The sequence below is a fragment of the Oryctolagus cuniculus genome, chromosome 8 (assembly GCF_964237555.1).
Source record: "Oryctolagus cuniculus chromosome 8, mOryCun1.1, whole genome shotgun sequence".
In the NCBI taxonomy this organism is placed as follows: domain Eukaryota; kingdom Metazoa; phylum Chordata; class Mammalia; order Lagomorpha; family Leporidae; genus Oryctolagus; species Oryctolagus cuniculus.
This window is the reverse complement of record NC_091439.1, coordinates 70,557,963-70,575,585: the sequence shown is the minus strand read 5'-3', so window position 1 is coordinate 70,575,585 and position 17,623 is coordinate 70,557,963. Positions and strand designations below refer to the sequence as shown.

The window sequence follows — 17,623 nt, the reverse complement described above, 5'->3', positions numbered from 1 at the left end:
AAATTATATCCTTTTATTAAACTTGTTTGCATGTATCTGTCTCTCTTACCAGGCATAATGCTTTAAAAAATGCAGTGCTTATAAATATTCAATTAAAGATTTTTTTGCAGTTTACTTTTCCCCTTACGGATGAGCATTGAGATTATATAGTATAGTAAAAACTGTGTTACAATATTAAAATCAGCTTTGAAGCATGGAGGATCTATTTTCTTTTTCTGAAAGGCAGGGAAACAGGGAGAGGGAGTGGGAAAGAGATTTCTTGTCCACTGTTTTAATTCCCAACTGCCTACAGCAGCCAGGGCTGGAGCAAGACAAAGCCGGGAGCCAAATTCAGGTCTCCCATGTGGGTAGCAGGGGCCCAACTATACTTGAACTATCATCAGGAAGCTTCAGTTGGAAGCAGATCTGGGATTCAAACTCAGGCGTTCTGATATGGGATGTGGCCATCCCAAGCGGTGGTTAATCACTTGCACCAAAACTTGCCACTGAATATTCTTGATTCTATGCCTTTCAGCTGCCAGTGCATTCTACAATAGGTTCTTGGACTAAGGCCAGCTAAAAATCGGCTTCCGTGTTGATCTGTTTCACAGGATCTCACTCCTATCCATCCTTTTCCATCCCATTCTTTAGTCCTTCATTATGTGTGTATATATTTTTTTCTGTTTCTTGAGAGTTACAGGTACTCTGTTGTGGTGATTAAGATAAGGGACACTGTGGCTAGAGTAGATTCGAAGTCAAATTAGCTGCATGATCCAGGGTGGATTATTTGATCCTTCTTTGTCTCAATCTCTTAATATGTAAAATTGCATAATAATATTACCTCTCAGAGCTGTTGTGAGCAGTATGTGTAATAACAGATGTAAAATGCTTACAACAATGTGTAATGCTATCTGAATACTTTTGTCTTTGAAGGATGATTAGCACTTGATATTAAATTTCTTCCTACAGTGTTTTCTGATCCAGTGTGATGTTTGTGTATTTCTTTGGCCACGTATGAACTCGTCACTTGGGATATCCCAGCCTCCCTACTCTGCAGGTTCCTAGAACACCAAGTATTGTGCTCCAGCAACCTAAATTCTAACTATGGGGAGGGTTCAAGTGAAGCTTTCTGGTCTACCATTTTCTTACTATCAGTGTAAAAACATGGTCCCTGAATATAACACAACGCATGCCACTAAACTAGAGTGCAGATTTTTTGGATGCAGATACATGAACTGTACTTCATGGGGTCAATAAACTGAGGAAGCTGAACTTATTCGATAACAAAAACTGTAAATGTATGCTTGTTGCTAACCAGTTTTACAAAAGAGAAATTTAGAAGTGATGTAGATGAGAATAGATTTATGCCATTTACGATTTCATTTGTGCCTTTAATGAGTAGGTTAGAAATAATCAGAGATTACTTAACATTCTGCATGCTCTGAAAGTTGCTTGAATAAAATAGGGTCAGCCTCAGGCTGATTTTTCCATGTGGTGAATAGTTTATGTTTACTGCTAATTAGACTTCGTTGTGAAGAAACTAATACAGTGGTGGTGACATAGTAGCCACCATTACGTGGTGCCTGCTGTGGACCACATACTACCTGCCTACTGTTATCTAATCTTGCTGAAAAGTGTAAAAAAAGTCATCATGACTTGGGAGATTCCAAACTGAAATATAAACTTTGGAAACATCTTTATCGGTGAAATAGTTTAGAAAGTTTGTTTTTTTGATGCAAATAGTGCTTTGAGATAGTTAGCCAAGCTGTCTTTGGCTCCCAAAGATATCAGGAGGTGTGGGGGGGTTGCTGTCCTTGGCAACATGGGGTGGTACCAGTTGCAGGATTTTCTTGTCTACTCAAAGTAGAGATCTTTAGTCTGTTTGGAGTGAGAGATGAATAGTGCCATTCTGTATAATTTAGTTTGTAGTTGCTATTTGGCTTCTGATTTAGGTTGTGTATTTTCCTTTATTGTTTCATTTTGACGTAGTATGTTTTAAAATGAACTTTTCTTGTGGATAAAATTTTATGATATGCTTTTTCTTCAGTTCTAGGCGACAATGTGGCTGTGTTTTATTTACTTGAATCCCTTGTGATGGGAACCAGACTCAGACTTATTTCAGAAATAGTGTTAATTATACAAGTGGAAGAGGCAGATATCTTCTTGATTCATCTGTGTGTTTCAGAGTTGCTCCCGTTGGTGCATTCCTGGAACCCTATCTAAATAATTACACATCTTCTTCTGATGTTGTTAGATATTTTATACTTGCTCACTGGAAGTTATATTTAATTAAATGACTACACGATAATGTGTGATTGTCAGAATAGTATCAGTATGCCAGTGGCTAGTATCTGATAATTAGATGAAAGGAAATGAAGATAGATTCCAATATACATGGTGGATTGAATAGTTAAAATTCTTTGTTAATTGTGGTAGATATTAGTTGATATCTTATTGGTGTTTATAAAATAAAAGAAAAAATAACCCAAAAAGATGGTCAGGTATATTTCCAGGCTATCAGCATTTTGAACAGCAAAATTCAAGGGATATGGTCTGTGGCTTGGGCACCGACCAGTGTAACTGCTGGGGTCCAGGCTTTTGCAGACCCTCTGAGCCATAGCCTCACAAGGGATCTTACTGTCTCAGGTTTCACATCTCTTTCATGGTAAGTGGGGATTAGTGGTGGTAGGTTGAGGAGGTGGGGGTATCAGGATAAAGATGAAAATTTTAAAAAAGTCAAACTCCAATTATTAAACAGCAGGTGTTAAGACTGTGTTTAGAAGATTTTGGGAGTGGTGGTGAATGGTGTAAAGGGAGGATTGGGAAGAAGAGTTTGTTACTAGGGTGCCCTCAGTCTGATGGGAAGGAAATATCAGCTATGATTTCTGATCCATAAAGTTTTGCTTTGTACACAGATGGATTGTTTGAATAGGGAAGAAAGATATATTAAGACAGATTTTATTTAAGCTGATCATTTCTTAGAATTTCTTGACTTTGGAAGTTGGCTTAGTTGTATTAGGTTATTGTTTGGACAGAAGGGGTACAAGCTTTATTTCTGGTTTGGAAATGTTAGGACTAGAGGCTGAAAGTCAACAGAAAGTGGAACTGGGGGTCAGCACCTGGCTTAGCAATTAGGATGCCTGCGTCCTGTTTCAGGTTCCTCGCTTGCCTTAAGCCCCCGACTCCAGCTTTCTCCTGTGCGGACCCTGGGAGGCAGGAGGTGATGGCTGAAGTGGTGCTGTCCCTGTTACCTTATGGAGGTCTAGACTGAGTTCCCAGCTACCAGCTTTGGCTCAGCTCAGCCCTGGCAGATGGGGGCATTTGGAGAGTAAACTAGAAGATTGGAGCTCTCTCTGCTTGCTTCTCAAATAACTAATCAGTTTTATTTAAATATTTAAAATGGTAAATAAGGCCAATATACAGATATCTTCAACTTACTATTTTTTCCTTTATAAATAGATTTTTTGTGTTGTGCATGAAAAATATTTATAATTGGTTAGAAGGAAATGGACACTTGTTCTATAATTTACAAATGCATTGATTTCAGTAAGTTATAGATGCTCAATTTCAAGTTTTATGGATATGTTTAGAGTAATTCAGAAAAAATATTGCATATTAGTTTTATCTGAGTACAAGAATGTAGAACATAGTTTCAAATGTGAATCTGTTCGTGCCATTTTCTACTTAAAATCCTTCAATGAGGGGCTGGTGTTTTGGTGTAATGGGTTAAGCTTCTGGTTGCAACACTGGCATCCTATACAGGTTCCTGTCTGAGTCCTTGCTGTTCCGCATCTGATTAAACTCCCTGCTAATGGCTTGGGAAAAGCAGCAGAAGATGGCCCAAGCACTTGGGGCCTTGCATCCATATGGGAGTCCCGGAAGATGCTTCTGGATTCATCCTGACCAAGCCCTGGCCGTTGAGACTATTTAGGGAGTGAACCAGTGATCAAAGATTCTCATTCTCTCTCTCAAATAAATAAAATACATCTTTTTAAAAAAACCTTTAACAATTTTTATTGCTTTAAAGGTGAAGCCCAAAATCTATAGCCCAGGAGCCTCAGGTTTTTCAGTTACTCATTTGCTAAGAGGGAGGAACAACAGCATGGATTAAATGATAGCTTGATAACAAAAGTGGGTTTTTTTGTAGGGGGAGCAACTTGTGGAGGTAGGGTAGTGGTCTTGTCGAACACTTGTTCATTTTTTTTTTTTTCTGATTTTGCATGCAGCCTTTTCAAGTGTGTAGTTAATGATTGTACTTGCTGAGTGCAAGTTCGTTCATGTTGTGAAGTGTGTGATTACGTCCAAGCCTCGGGGAGTAGGTGGATGCCTCAGTCTGGCAGCTCTGTGTACTGGTGACGCTGTGGGTTCACGGCCCCTAGCTTCCCCACACACATTGCTGCAAGAGCTAAGCCTCTGCATGTCCCCAGGCTGCTCCCTCTCCCTTCCGTTTGTATTCTCAAGCTCCCAACATTAATGTATCTGTCCTTTTTCAGAAGATGGAACTTTCTCTTCTTTGATTGAGAAAATGCAGGTTGGCAGGGATGCCCACCAGCTGTCTGGCTCCCGCCTGGGTTGCCATGCGTGCTTGCTGCCAGGGTGTAAGGGTCCCGCCCCCGCTGCAGCAGTACCTTTTTCAATCCTCTTTTCTTTCTCTTCTTTCTCAGCCCCCAGTGTTTTGCTAACTCCTTTACAATCTCTTTCCTTTTAGCAAAACCCTCCCTTGGCCCACTGTCAACCTCTAACTGCTGCCCAAACTATCCCTCTGGAAAAAAGCTGCCTGTGTTCCTTACCACCCAGTCATTGTTTATTTCATTGTAGTCTGTAGCTGGAAATGCTTTTACCAAGTCACTAATGACCACTGGTTCTCCAGAACCCTTAGGCCCATGATTCAGGCCATGGTATAACCCTGGTACCCTGTGGGACCCCATATGGAACACAAAGTAAATATTAGTTAAATGAGTGACATTTTCTCACTTGAATTACCTTTTCCAATTCTTATCTGCATGCTTTGTCCTTCTCCAGGCTTTTCCACTGGCTCCTTTACCTGCGTTGTAAATATTTGGTCTGTCTAAGGCTCCGACAACCAATTCATCAAAATTTAATCTGCTTTAGATAGACACCAAGTTCATGTGCATGCTTCCCAAAGATGCATATAGAGCAAGTCACTCATCTTAAGTCTTGACCCTTGTTCTAAGGCTTAAGTTTATGTGTGTGTGTGTATTCCATAGACACCTCATACTCAGCATGTCCAATTTTAAACTCATTTTCAGTCTCCTAAAGCCTGGTCCATTTACAATATTACGTACAAGTGACATCCCTGTGACAGATGTCACCTGATACACAGCTACTTGAGCTAGAAATCTAGGGACAGAGTGCTAGTTCTTGCTGTCTGTTCCTGTGTCTTCATTCTAAATTCTTCCTCTCTTCTTTTTCCCTGTCTGAGGGCTTTGGTTCAATTCCATCTCAGTTTTCACCTGGAAGGGCCTTAGCTTGATCTCTTTGCCTGCCTCCCCAATGTGGGCTTTTATTCTTTTCATTTTAATACAAAGAAAACTCTTCTAAGTTGCTCTGGGATGTATGAGATTCTGTTTATACAGTAAATTGAAAATATTAAGCAGTGAATTTGTGGCAGAAGATAATTTTTCAGAACCTTCACAGTGTGATAACTCATTGCTCAATGCATGTTATAGTTTAACTGTAATTTATTGTTGGAAATGAGTTCCTGTTGTGTATTAAGATCATAATGTACTTTATTCAGTAAAAACGGAGGATCACCACTGTCATCCTGTTTGGGTGTGGGAGACTAAATGGTATTCAGTTCTCTTGGATGGTCTGGTGCTGTGGTGCAGTGGGTTAAGCATTGCTGGCATCCCATGTAGGCTCCATTTCAAGTCCTGGCTGCTCCACTTCCTATCCAGCTTCCTGCTAATGTGTTTAGGAAAGCAGTGGCAGATCACCCAAGTCCTTGGGCCCCTGCATTCATGTGGAAGACTCAGAAGAAGCTCTCGATTCCTGACTTTGGGCCGGCCCAGCTCTAGCCACTGTGGCCTTTTGGGGAGCGAACCAGTTGGTGGACGATCTGTCTCTGCCACTCTCTTTCTGTAACTGTATCTCTCAAATAAGTAAATATTTAAAACATTTTTCTTGGAAGGGGCCAAAAAAAGTCTTTAATTTTCATTGTTGAAAAATCAGCTGGCCTTGGACAGTCAGATCTGAAGGAAAGGTCAACTAAGGCAGAGGGAAGGCAGAAGCCAGAGCGTGGTGCCATGGAAAGAAGCAGGTGACAATATTCTTGGAACATCAAAGTGAGCATTTGAATTTATGAGCATGCATTTTCTTATTAATAAAGCATTTCATAGGAGGCTGAGTATTTCCATTGAGTTTGTATAAAACTTACCGTATTTTTCATCTCCAGGATTCTCAGTTTGGTAGACATGAAGAACTGAAGCTACGCTTTAATTTCTTCTGTGACTTGTAATTTCTCGTGTATCATTGCTTATTTTCATGGTAGTATGTTTCTCCATAAAGTTGTTTCCAAAAATTAACTATTAGAATTCTTTAAGAGGAGTTAAAACTCAAAGATTATATCCTAGATTTCTCAAAATTCTATTTAAATTTTTCAAAAATTAGTTTTGATTTGTTTGAGAGGCAGAGAGAGACAGTGATAGAACTCCCATCCATTGGTTTATTCTCCAAATGCCTGCGATGGCAGAGGCAAAGACTCGCTGAAGCCAGAAGCTGACAGCCCAATGCAGGTGTCCCACATGGGTGACAGGGACCCGAGCACTTGAGCCGTCACTGCTGCCTCCCAGGGTCTGCGTTAGCGGGAAGCTGGAAAGGGGAACAGAGCTGGCACTTGAAGCCAGCCACTCTGTTGTGAAGTGTGGATATTCCAACCAGTGTCTTAACCACCAGGACAATGCCCACCCCTTTTTTAAAATTAAAACAATTTGATTTGACTGGCACAGTTGCTCACTTAGCTAATCCTCCACCTGTGGCGCTGGCACCCTGGGTTCTAGTCCCAATTGGGGCGCTAGATTCTGTCCCGGTTGCTCCTCTTCCAGTCCAGCTCTCTGCTGTGGCCCAGGAAGACAGTGGAGGATGGCTCAAGGGCTTGGGTTCCTGCACCCACATGGGAGATGGGAGGAAGCACCTGGCTCCTGGCTTCGGATCAGTGCAGTGCACCAGCCGTGGCAGCCATTAGGGGAGTGAACCAATGGAAGGAAGACCTTTCTCTCTGTCTCTCTCTCACTGTCTATAACTTTCTCTCTGTCTCTCTCTCTCACTGTCTAACTCTGCCTGTCAAAAAAAAAATTTGATTTGCCCAAATTAATTCCTCAATTCCTTGTACACACATGCACACACATTTTTAAAAGAGGAATGATAGTTTGTTTTTCTGCTTGCTAAGTAACTTGTAAATTTCAGTCCATCCTTTTCATAGTGGAAAAGTTAAAATCTCCATGAACTGTTCTTTATTCATAGATTGTATGAAAACAATTTTACACTTTTTTCCTTCAAACCTTTTCCTGTATGTTGCTGAGCACCAGAAGAAAGTCAGTTTTCTCCTGTGATGCTAAAATTTCTTCCAGATCACCTGCTGAAGGACCCTTTCCTTTCGTTTTGAGGCCCTTCTTAACTGATCAAATGTAGACTTTTAAGTATATTCGGCCAGCTCTTTAATCTGGACTTCTTTGTCTAAATGTATGCGATTCAGATAGCTGTATCTTCGCTCTTCAGTTTTGCATATGGTCCCTGCTTGAACCAGGTAGCATTTTTTTCTTGTGGCTTTGACTGAATTAGAAGTGTATTCCTTCTATGTAACATAGATTCAGAAGACTGGCCTGCGTTTGAAACACTGTAAAATAAAATGTGACTGAATTTCTAAGTATGTACACATTTTATAACTTATTATTTTCCTTGATCATGTTGGCGTTTCCTTACATTGGTTTTCATACAATGGTACATGTTTTATGTATGCATGGCCTTTATTTTCTGTAAAGGCAAAGCTGAATCATTATAAGGATAAGAGACAGCATGTTCCCTTTGAGATCCAGTCAATATTTGTATACAGGATAACAAACATCTTTCAGATTGAATAAATGATTAGTAGTATTTTCTAGCAGTATCTAGCAAGCTTTATGAGTGACAGAGCTGAAAAATCTATGGAGTTTTGTAGGTTTAAAAAATTCCATTAGAGAGAAAGCAGCAAAACAATTTAGGTTGTAAGGAAAAGACATTTATCTTGGTGTCCTAAACAGCCTTTTAAAATTCCATTTTTATAAATTCTGATCAATCTTGGCTTTGCTTTTAAACTTTGGGTTAAAAATCCGTTCACGTGGGTTCTTGCAACATGAGCCTCGTGCCACACCAGGGCTTGTTTTGGGGATTTTCTTCCACTGTAGTTGGGACACCAAGCTGGATGAAAGGGCAGTCAGATTCCCAGGCTGGTTCTCCATCCCTGTGCCTACGAAGTCGCGGCTTGCTGATGGGGCTTTCGGGGACTCGACTTCCCTTTCTATTACCAGTCCAGATTGCTTGAAAGGTGCCTGCAGCTTGACCACCTGGAGGAGGGAGCTCCTTTTCTTGGGTCTGCTGTCACTCTGTGACGGTAATGGTGTCACTGCTCTGACGAAGCTGGCAGCTTTAAGCTCTGCAAGTAGTGGCCTGGGGATGTCTCCCGGTAGGCTCCTGGAGAGGCAGTACCAAGCAGGGGCCACAGCGCGATGAGGAGCTGGGAAACGGACGTCTGGAGGGTGCTCTGTGGCTTACTGTGAGTGCCGACATGCACCTGTGAATCGTGATGCTTATAACTCTACGTCCTCCGTGTTCCTCATCTTCCTTCTGGTGGGGAATCTGGCAGGCATCACCCCCATGTCACAGATGAGGGTCAGCAGCTTGCCCAGGGCCGAGCAGCCAGTCAACCCAGGGGCTGCGTGACTCACTGACCTGGCTCCGGGCTGCTGCGTGTCGCTACATGTGAACTGCTGTGTGCTGCTTGTGAGGATTAAATAGGCTAACGGGGAGTCCTTTGCAAAGTAAGCTGTTGGTTTTGGTGCTGTAAAAGTATGGACCTGTTTGGAGCTTGGGACTGTTGCTAATCCCTTCTGCTATGTTAAGGCTTTCTATATCCTTCAGAATTTTGTATATAAATATTTTACACCTACTAGATTGTTCCAGTTTTGTCAATGTTATGTTTCTTGATTTATGAAGTACTCCTGGGTTGTTACGTTTTCTCCATCTTTACTAAGAGAAAGGAAGTCTATATCCCCTCCTTGATCTATCCTATGGATTTTTGTTTTGAACAGGCTAATTTCACTTCAGGATCTTTTTGAGTATTTTCTGGACTCCAGAATTTAATAATTAATTGTACTACTCCCTTAGAATTTCATGAAAATAGGAAGAATTTTTAATATCCCATTATTAAAAACTAAATTATGGTAAACGTTAAAAAGGATTGATTACATCTGTCAGGATCCTGAATAATCAAAGTTTTAAATGACTTAGTTTTCTACCTATACACAAGCTATTTTGAGTGTTGGTGCATCACTAAACTATTTTAAGACTTTCCTGCGTGCGTATGCATTGCGGAAATACCCCAAGGTCTGATTCTGGATGCTTGAAAAACAAATGAATGCTTACTCATGTTGTAACACTTTTCTGTAATTTACCTCAATTTCTGAAGTTGTCCTCTGGTACCTTTTATTCAGGTTAGGAATGGATTTTAAGTACTCTTGATTCCGAGTAATTTGTTTAATTGTCTTAATGCTATCTTTATAATGATTTGAAGCTGTGAGGCTCTGTGAGCCAGTGCCCAGGGCTGGGTGATTGACATCCAGGCAGTGAGGTCTGCTTTGTCTTACTCAGCCCTGGCAGCCTCCATGACCTCACAGGGCACTTTCTACATCTTTTTAGCTTCTAGTCATTAGCCTTGAAGGCAGAGTGGTAGAGTATGGCCCGGGGATTCAGAAAAATGATACTTTATGTAAAAGTCAATATTTCTAGACTAAACTCTCAAGTCTAAGTAGGAGTTTTCAATACTCTAAAAATATAGAACCTGCTTTTCAAAAGGATGTATAAAAAGTCCCCATCCGCATCAGCAAATATAGTGGTGGTGACAGCTATTTGTTTGAAATAGAAATGTTGAAATTCTGTATTTTGATTGAAGTATAAATATGTGAATTTTGTAACCTACTTTTCATAGAAAATTTGAAATTTTTTCTTTAATTTTTCATAAATAGTATGTGTGGGGAGCAACTGGGAGCAACTCGGACTAGACTAAGTTACTGGAATTAAGACTTATTCTATGCATCTGCTCTCCCACAATATGGCGCTGGGAGAGGAGGAAACAGCTTCTCCACAGCTGCCTCCAGTTCAACCAATAAACTGTAGGACCTGCTCCTGATTGGAGGAGAGCAGCGTACTCGGAGTGTGGGTAGCAGAGTTGGGATTGGTGGAAGAGGACTATAAAGGAGGAGAGAGACGGCATGCACCAGGAACATCTAAGGGGAACATCTATCTGAAGGAACACCTGTGCAGCCCCCGAGAGAGCCGGCCAGCGGTGTGCCGCTCCCCTGCGGAAGTGGGGAAAGTGGCCAGGGGGAACCGCCCTTCCACGGAGGTGGAAGGGTCGGTAGTCAACCCGGGAAGAACCAGCAGCAAACCCGGGGAGGGCCGAGCAGACGAAAGAACAGCGCAGGGTCCTGTGTCGTTCCTCCACGAAGACGGGGAGCGACATAATGGTGCCGTGACTCGGATAGGAAACCTAAGAGGGAAGAAACGGGAAGAAGTGGAAAATGCCAGAGAGAGAGACTAGCAAACAGCCTAGGGAAAAGCCGGACGAAAAAGGTGCCAGAAGAAGCTATTGAAAGCCTAGGCATAGACTCGGATACGGACTGTGGGAAAGAAGTTAGGATTTAAAGTGAAAGCAAGAAGAAACTTAGACTCAGATACGGACTGCAGGTTGAAAGTGAAAGTGAAACCTATAAGAAACTTAGACTTGGATACGGACTGTGGGGAGAGGCCAGGAGAAATGAGGGAGGAATATTGTTGGAAGAAAACTTAGGGAAACATACCAGGTAGAGAAAAATGTTAGGGAGGATGAAGCCGCGAGTGCAGGCCGAGGCGGAGACGTAAGCCATCTTGGAATTCTTCAAGTCAGCCCGGGGAGCAAGAGGCGAAGATCTGGAACCAGAGGCAGAGACGTGGGCCGCCAGGTTGGAATTCGCCAGGTTAGTCCGGGGAACTTGGATTGAATGCTAGTGGCGGAGACGTAAGCTACGCTGTGTGACTCGCGGAAGCCGCCGTGTGCAGAGAGAGCACGGGGCGTGAATAGATAGGGAACGCGGGGCTGGCGCGAGGCCGTGGTGCGGGCGCGAAGTGCGTGGAGACCGTGGAGTGTGCGCGCAGAGCCGGGAACCCGCCGGCGGGGCGAGGCGCCGGGAAGCCGCGCAGAGCCGTGAAGCTGCTGCGGGGTGAGGTGCCGAGAAGCAGCCTCGGGGCGGGTGCCGGGAAGCCGCAGGGATAAGAGAAACAGAAGTTTAGAAGTAAAATGAGAGAAATAGGAATGCTGGAAGATAGAAGTAAAATGGGAGAAATAGGAATGCCCAGAGATAGAGAAATAGAGAAATAGAAAGGCCTCCCCACAACATGGCAATGAGAGAGCTTGGATTCGGTCTGCCTGATTAGTGAGGCGATGAGCACCTGCGGGCGGCTAGCAGCTTATGCGCCGCAGGTCACCGAAGACAGGCACGTTATCAACACCAATAAGTCTCCCCACAATACGGCAATGAGAAGGCTTGGATTCGGTTTGCCTGATTGCTAGGGCTTGTAAGCACCTGCAGGCAGAGCAGAGCATGCGCTGCAGGGCACCGAACACAGGCACGCATCAGCGCCTAAAAACCTCCTCACAACATGGCGAAGAGAGGACCCGGATTCGGTTTGCCTGATTGATAGGACTTGTAAGAACCTGTGGGCAACTTTAGCAAGCAGAGCAGAGTGTGTGCCGCGGGGCACCGAAGACAGGCGCGTATCAACGCCAAAAATAAAAAGAAAGGGGGATCTGTGGGGAGCAACTGGGAGCAACTCGGACTAGACTAAGTTACTGGAATTAAGACTTATTCTATGCATCTGCTCTCCCACAATATGGCGCTGGGAGAGGAGGAAACAGCTTCTCCACAGCTGCCTCCAGTTCAACCAATAAACTGTAGGACCTGCTCCTGATTGGAGGAGAGCAGCGTACTCGGAGTGTGGGTAGCAGAGTTGGGATTGGTGGAAGAGGACTATAAAGGAGGAGAGAGACGGCATGCACCAGGAACATCTAAGGGGAACATCTATCTGAAGGAACACCTGTGCAGCCCCCGAGAGAGCCGGCCAGCGGTGTGCCGCTCCCCTGCGGAAGTGGGGAAAGTGGCCAGGGGGAACCGCCCTTCCACGGAGGTGGAAGGGTCGGTAGCCAACCCGGGAAGAACCAGCAGCAAACCCGGGGAGGGCCGAGCAGACGAAAGAACAGCGCAGGGTCCTGTGTCGTTCCTCCACGAAGACGGGGAGCGACAGTATGGATTGAATTGATGAATCCATGATATTTTTTGAATGCTATTTAAGATTTATGCTGTATTAAAATATTTAAGTGCACATCCCCTGTAAGCATTTAGCAATAAAAGATGACCAGTGGTTCCCCAGTTACTGTGCGCACGAAACAGACCCTGTGATGGGAAGAATAAGGTGCAGTCTCTGCTTGGGGCGTTTAGTTTGAAGAACCTGCAGTTGGACAGACTTCAGTGGTACTATAGGTCCACACTGGCTTCGAGAGATGGCCTAGAATGTGTCTAGGGTGTGTGTTCAGTTAGGAAAATTCAGGTTGGGTTGCCTGTGGGCTTCCCCTGGCCAAGCTCGCGTGTCCCTGGACAACACTGAGGTCTTGCCTGTGAGTTGTTTTGCCTTACTGCAGATGTTTGAGTGAGGAGGGAGCATCTTGGAGCAGGTGTGTTGAGTGTTCGCTCTCAGTTCTCTGATCCTTGTGGCCGGAGCCTCACTCTTCGGTCATTTCAGACTCCGCCTGGAGTGCTGGCCACCTAACCAAGGGTCTGCGCTCAGCCACTGAAGCTTCTCTGGACTCTTCTTCTATCACTTGCCCATTGGCCTGGGTTTTTACTGGTTCTCTCCAGATGACAGTTCGGTGGACTGGGTCTTCTACCTGGATTTTAACCCTCTTTCTGCTTCTCTGTATCTTATCCATACTCCAAGGCTGTCACTTCTCACTTGGTAGCCTCATAGATTACCTGTAGCTTATGGCCTTTTCAAAAAAAAAAAAAAAAAATGGAGGTAAAAGCCACAATGTAAAGTTTAGTAACCCGAGGTATTAAGTGTATTCACACTGCTGTGCGGCAGTTCTGAAGTTCTCAAGCTGGTGGACCTGAAACCCACACACGTGAAGCCACAGCCCATTTCCATCTCCCCACAGCTGCTGGCAACCACCTTTCTACTTCCTAAGAGTTTGACCACATCAGAGGCCTCATTTAAGTGGACTTAGGTGTGTTTGTCTTTTTGTGACTGCTTTATTTCACTGGCATTATGTCTTCCAAGTTCATCCATGTCATACTACCTGACAGGATTTCCTTCAATTTTTTTTTTTTTTTTTGGACAGGCAGAGTGGACAGAGAGAGAGAGACAGAGAGAAAGGTCTTCCTTTGCCGTTGGTTCACCCTCCAATGACCACCGCGGCTGGCGTACTGCGCTGATCCGAAGGCAGAAGCCAGGTGCTTCTCCTGGTCTCCCATGGGGTGCAGGGCCCAAGCACTTGGGCCATCCTCCACTGCACTCCCTGGCCACAGCAGAGAGCTGGCCTGGAAGAGGGGCCACCGGGACAGAATCCGGCGCCCTGACCGGGACTAGAACCCGGTGTGCTGGTGCCACTAGGCAGAGGATTAGCCTATTGAGCTGCAGCGCCGGCCAGGATTTCCTTCATTCTTAAGGCTGAATCAAATACTTTGTATTTACCATATTTTGTTTATCCATCTGACCTTCAGTATACTTTTTTTTAAAGATTTATTTTGTTATGTGAAAGAGTTAGAGAGGGAAAGACAGATCTTCCATCTGCTGGCTCACTCTGCAAATGGTGGCAGTCGAAGATTCTTCCAGGTCTTCCATGTGGGTGGCAGGGCCCCAAGGACTTGGGCCATACTCCAATGCTTTCTAGGCCATTAGCAGGGAGCTGGATGGAGGAACTGGATCAGAAGTGGAGCAGCTAAGACTCAAACTGGCGCCGAGATGGGATGCTAACATTGCACGGTATAGATTAACCTGTTATACCACATCGCCAGGCCCCCCTTCAGTAGACATTTGAGTTATTCCACCTCTTTGCAGTTACAAAGGATGCTACTGTGAACATGGGTGTGTGAATCCATCATTGAGATCCTGATTTTCATCCTTGGTCATTGTTTGAAGCTTGGGATGGATAACCAGAAGTGAGACTGCTACTTTTAACTTTTGGAGGAACCACTGTATTGTTTTCTATGTTGTCTGCACCATTTCACACTCCTACCACTAATGCACAAGTGTTACGGCTTTTCCAACACTTAGTATTTGGTCTTTTTAAAAATTATAGCTGTCACAATAGATGAAAGGTGATACCTGACTTAAATTGCATTTCTCTAAAGATTACTGATGTTCAGCATGTTTTCATATTTTGACCGTTAATATATGATGTTTGGAGAATGCCTATCCACATTCTTTGTTCGTTTTTAAATCAGGTTTAGTAAATTTCCCTTGAATTATAGGGGTTCCTTGTATTTTCTGGATGTTAATCCCTTATCAAACATTCAATTTGTAAATATTTTCTCCTGTTTCACAGCTTGACTATTCACTTTGTTGATTATGGCCTTTGCACATTTTAAAGTTGGATGCAGTCCCATGTGTCCACTTTTGCTTTATTCTTTCTGTGCTTTTGGTGTCACATTGAAAACGTCATTGCTAAGTCTAAAATCATGAGACTTTGTCCTGTGTATTCTTCTAGGAGTTTTATTGTTTTAGTCTTTTTTTTTTCTTAAGATTTTATATTTATTTGAGAGGTAGAGTTACAGATAGTGAGAGGGACAGAGAGAAAGGTCTTCCTTCCATTGGTTCACTCTCCAAATGGCCACAATGGCCGGAACTACGCTGATCTGAAGCCTGGAGCCAGGTGCTTCTTCAGTCTCCCATCAGGTGCAGGGGCCCAAGGACTTGGACTATCTTTTGCTGCTTTCCCAGGCCACAGCAGAGAGCTAGATTGGAAGAGGGGCAGCTGGGACTAGAACTGGCACCCATATGGTTTGTGGGTGATGCAGGTGGAGAATTAACCTACTGTGCTACAGTGCCAGCCCCAATAGAGTTTTAGTCTTAATGTTAATGTCTTCAGTTCATTTTGAGTGACTTTTTTGGGTATGGTGTAAGAATCTAACTTCATGTTGTTTCACGTGTGGAAGATGATTTGATCGTATACATTGGAATTTGTTTCTGAGATCCCTGTTTTGTTACACTTGCACGTGCATCTTCATGCCAGTCGCGTTGTTTGAAATCAGGAAGTGTGAATCCTCTAGCATTGTTTTCAGGATTGTTTTGGCTACTTACTTGGAATATTACCTTTTAAAAACAAGCACCTTGTATAACTTCTCCGTGTTTATGTCTCCTGGACTATTTGTAGCATCAGGCATGCAACAGGTATTTAGAAAATACTGGGTGAATTAATGTGTTTAGCCATTTTTTGGTCTTGTGAGTTGGATTCCTGGGTGAAGGACCAAGCAAGTATCCTGTATCAGGGTGCTGGGTCCTGTCTGGTCTTCCAAGGAGTGGCATTTGATGGCATTAATGGAACATTGCTGAATGATGAAAGTGAATTTTTACTGAAAAATAAGCAAGATGAGGAAACTATTACTTCAGTAAATTTGTCATGATTAAAACAAAGAATTTTCATTTCTCTGAGAATATGAGTAAAAATTCTTTGAAGTAAGATAAGTATTCTGGTAGCATGGAAGTTTTTTTGCTATAAAATATTAAATGAGAATATATTAGCATTATTGATCTATGAATTCTCAGTGAAGGAACCCTTATTCCCAAGAGGGTGAAAGGATGTTCTTTAATGAACAAACCACAGATGTACTATATGTCTGTTTATGTATTGTTTGTATATCTGTGGTATTAAAATTATATGGGGGAGACAGGCAAAAATCTGTCAGAGAGCTCCTTAGCGGGCCAATAATAAAAGTTGTTAAAAAGGCTGTTTATTTTGTCCACTTCATGAGATATGGAGACCGCCCTTGCCCTTGCCTGATGAGTACCATGGATAGCTACACAACACATCAGCACTGCTGCTCTGTGAGGCTCTGGTGGTGCCCAGTGTGCTGACCATGACCTGTGGCCAGCTTCAGAGGGGAGCGATACATGGGGACAGGCCCAAGTCAGTGCTCTTCCCACCATGCAAGGAGGGACTGTCAGTTCGTCTTAAAAGGACAACCAGTGGCTGAGTGGTTAGGTTTTGAAGCTGGATGGGGTTCACTGTATGCTCTTGTTTTTTTGCATGTTTGAAATTTTTCATAAAGGTTTTCTGAAAATACACAGAGGGTCAGATGAACTCCTAAGAAAGTAAAATATTTGGTACAGAGACCATATTTTACAAATACTTAGTTTTTTTTTTCTTAGCATTTAGACTTAGAAAAAGAACTTTATTTCAACTTGCCTTTTTATTATAATGAGCTAAATTTCAGAAATAACCCTAGTGGTCTTTGCCCCAGAGTTGTTGAAAGGTCTCAATGACAGTGTAACCCAACTTGAAAATACCTTGGTAAATAGAGGAGCTGCTGTAAAATGATAGTCAGGGTTACAGGCACCATGGGATTAGAAAAACAAGAATAAATCCAGGCTGGCCTCAGAGCAGAGATTACCCAGCCCCACCGATGGGGGTGCCTGTGGGGAGCAACTGAGACTAGACTAAGTTACTGGAATGAGGACTAATTCTATGCATCTGCTCTCCCACAATATGGCACTGAGAGACAGCAAACAACTTCTACACAGCTGCCTCATCAGTTTGACTGATAAGCTGCAGGAGCTGATCCTGCTCCTGATTGGAGGAGAGCAGCGTGCTCGGTGTGTGGGCGGCAGAGCATGGATTGGTGGCAGAGGACTATAAAGGAGGAGAGAGACAACATGCACCAGGAACATCTGAGGAACATCTGAGGAACCCCTGAGAGACCCCTGAGAGCTGGCCGGCGGTGTGCCGCTCCTCCACGGAGGCGGGGGTGGGGGGTGGGGGGGTCGGCAGCTAACCCGGGACGGCGTCGTTTCTCCGCGAGTGGGGGACCGGCAGCAAACCCGGGAAGGACCGGCAGCAAATCCGGGAAGGGCCAGGCAAGAGAACAGTGCAGGGTCTAGTGTTGTTCCTCCGCGAATGGGGGAGCGACAGGTGGTCTGTATTGACCAGGTACTGAGGCCATCACATGCACACAGGAAACTGGGTGCTTGATGAAATGGCTCAGCCTAAGAATTGTTTCCTTACAATTTCCTGCCTTTGTTTTTATAAATGAGCTTCTTCCATGTAGAACATTAGGATTCCTGAAACTAATAAACATTTCATAATTAAAATATTTCATCAAGCTAGTCATTTTTAGTCACAGGA

General features: G+C 43.6%; 1 protein-coding gene across 2 annotated transcripts in view; it reads left to right on the top strand.

Annotated features, from left to right (window-relative positions):
* BMPR1B (bone morphogenetic protein receptor type 1B) overlaps positions 1-17,623 on the top strand; it is a 447,531-nt gene that overhangs the window by 114,869 nt on the left and 315,039 nt on the right. The window lies entirely within an intron of this gene.